Consider the following 3,316-nt stretch of genomic DNA (forward strand, 5'->3'; position numbering starts at 1 on the left):
CCTATAATCTCAATAGCTTCATCTAGAAAATTGCATGTCATCATATCATTATTACATAATTTGTCAAATTCTTCATATTTCTTGTCTTTTACTAACCTTTGTAGAAAGGGGATTGGTGGTACATAGGTTCTCGGTGGATGCATTGGACTAAGATCATCATCATTGTTAGCTTGAGGTGCACAAACCAATTGTTGAGGAAATGGTGTTGGTGGTTTATAAACCCTAGATGGAATGGTGGGTGGGTTGAGATTTTGTGGTTCACTTTTGGCATTTTCATTTGCTTTTATGGCTCCCACTTCTAGGATTCTTAGTGTGGATACTTTCCAATTTTTAGTTGACCACTCTTTGAGGTTAAATGTCACTTGATCAATTAAGTCATATGTTTCATTCAAACTTCTATTTATCAAAGCACCTCTTGTCGAAGAATCCAATAATGTCTTATTTGAGAAATAAATTCCCCCATAGAATATATGCAATGTTAGCCATTTCTCTAAACTATGATGAGGACATTGTCGCAATAAACTCATAAATCTATCCATGCCTTAAATAATGATTCTCCATCTACATGAGCAAAGCTTGTAATTCTATTCCTCATATACATCATCCTACTTTGAGGAAAAGAGTGATTCAAAAACAGTTGCTTCAATTGTCCCCAAATTGTGATACTGTGTTGAGAGAGAGAATACAACTAAGTCCTTGCTTGATCTTTGATACTGAAAGGAAATACGATCAATCGAATAATATTAGCAGAGACTCCCTCACAATTTACCATATTGTAATATTCTTAAAATGTCTCAAGATTTAAATAAGGGATTTCTAAATTTTCTCCTCTAAATTTGTGCACATGTATCATGGAAATTAATTCTAGGTCAAGTTGGAAGTAGTCAGCATCGATTTGAGGTTACACTATTAGAGATCTCGCTCTTATAGATATGAGTGTGAAAAATTCTCTTAAAGTTCTGCTTTACATATTAGTGTTAATTGTATCTTATAATAGAATTATTAGAAACAACAAGAAAGAAAATACAAAATTAAAAATAAGAAAGAAAATATAGAATTTAAAAACAAAAAGGAAATTATGTAGAGTAACTAAATTGCTAGTCAACTAATGTTAATTGAAAATAGTTCTCGATAACGACGACAAAAACTTGATGCGGGAAATCATTCAAAGTTTGGTCGGTAATGCATTCTAGAGGCTGACATGGGCCATGTTCTCCAACACGGGCACCCATGTTTGGTTCCAGAAAAGTGCCATTTTAGACACGTTCGTGCCCGATAATAAGGGTGGCCGTGGTGGAGGATGTTTGGTGGCATTTTAGCACCATTTTACATCCGATTTCTTCCATATGAACACCCTCGTGTCATGGGACATTATTAGAGCATGTTCTTTGATTAAAAGTTCATTTTGATGGTCTTTTGAACCTTATTTATTTGTGAACGCTTTGTGTGTTTGGATCGATAATGAAGCTTGATGATGAGATATGGTTAGCCCATGTTGAGTCTTTTTCTGCTTCATTCTTCATCTTTCTTGGCTGTAGAAGCATGCCCATATCATGGGCTACGACTAGAGCATGCTCCTTGCTCTAGCTTCACGTTTAATGCTCCATTTTGGCTCTAGATTCACATCTTATCAATGAAAATAAGAAAAGAGCAGTTCTCTAAACTAAAAGTAACAAAATGAAGTACAAAGAGTTGAAAACATGAAATATATGTGTATAAAATGGGACAAGAAGTGCGTCAATTTATGATTAAAATCCTATATAAAATACACTTATTACTTGCTAACTGAACTCAGGTGTTTGTTAACTCTATGTCTGTGCCTTCAAGTCATTACTTGGTGAATTTAAGTTTTTCATGCAATGAAACGTTAGTTGATTTGGATGAGGTGGCATATGAAGAAGTGGACCTAACTGGCTTTGGCCCACTTCCATGTCCTCTAATGTATCTAGAATGAGTACTGAGGACCTAATGTAGCTTGACAATAAAAATACCAAGTTATGAAAATTTAATTCAAGGATCAAAGATAACCATAACGAGAAGTGCAATTACATGAATCTTGCTAAAAGTAGTGACAAAATCACTTGTTTGGTAAGATTTGACGTACAAGTGTTTGATATAATCTATAATATTATTGAAATTCTTTCATTAACAAGCTTCATAAGAGTCTATATTGACAAAATTGTGTCAAACATGATAAGCAGATAACAGAATGAGTATCGCTTAATGGTGTCAATTCGAGTGAGTCGGATCAAGTTGATTTTTTTTTAACCCAACCCAAATTTGACCCAAACCCGAGTTTAACCCAAAACTCCTAAACCTGAACTTGAACCCGACCAACCCGAATCCGACCCAGATAACCCGAAAATCTGATTTAAAATGACCTTTTTTTTTTGCTATTTTCCTTATAATTCTTCACTTTTATCTCAATACTCCATCATTATCATACAAACATGATATTAATATACATAAAAATATAATTTTTAAAATAAAATTTTATTTAACCATAAAAAATCTACTAAACCCTATATTTAGGTCAACCCGGGTCAACCGAAACCCGACCCGACCCGACCCGACCCAACCCGAACCGAAAATACCCAACCTGAACCTGATTTTTTCGGGTTGACTCGGGTTGGGTTGTCAGGTCAGGTTCATTTTTGACACTCCTACTATTGCTAACTGATCACAAACTGAATCTACAATTTGGATTGCATCGATATTATTTTCTGTATTTTCTTGTGTTACTCATTACGCAGTCTCACCATATCATCCTATAAATAACAAACATATTAAAAATATCTTAAAAAATAATTATGCACAGGTAAGAATAAATTCACTAGATAAGGTCATAACATACATATGCAATTTCAACCCTCTCCCCGATCTACCCTTTTGATGAGCTATAATGGGTTTCATTAAAGACACTAATCCGATCTTTTCTCCATGACCAATTGGTCTAAAAAAAAATAATGTGTTAATATTTTAATAAACAAACAATTTATGACAACTATAAAATTAACACTTATTCCATCATAATTATATTGAATGAATGATGTAGAACCTCCACGATGGTTATATGGGAGTTTCCCTTGATTTTTAGCATTTATTGTAGATCGATCGTTTCTACAACACAATATTTTGTATAAATAAAACATTATTTATAGAATAAATAATTAATTTTTATATAAAAAAATATATTCGTTATTGAATGAGTTATTTGAAATGGTTCTGATTCAAATAGAACACACATGTAGTCTTAGTCATCTTGAGTCTCACAAAGCTTGATTAACATCTATTGTCGACGCTCAATAGGAGGAAG

The 3,316-nt window shown here is 33.4% G+C and overlaps 1 non-coding gene across 1 annotated transcript; it reads left to right on the plus strand.

The window, feature by feature from the left end:
• The first annotated feature begins 492 nt into the window (after positions 1 to 492).
• On the plus strand, positions 493 to 597 carry LOC122039339. Its single transcript, XR_006128178.1, has one exon. It is a non-coding gene; the product is annotated as a small nucleolar RNA R71 (small nucleolar RNA).
• Positions 598 to 3,316: the final 2,719 nt, after the last annotated feature.

The sequence above is a fragment of the Zingiber officinale genome, chromosome 1A (genome assembly GCF_018446385.1).
Source record: "Zingiber officinale cultivar Zhangliang chromosome 1A, Zo_v1.1, whole genome shotgun sequence".
NCBI lineage: Eukaryota > Viridiplantae > Streptophyta > Magnoliopsida > Zingiberales > Zingiberaceae > Zingiber > Zingiber officinale.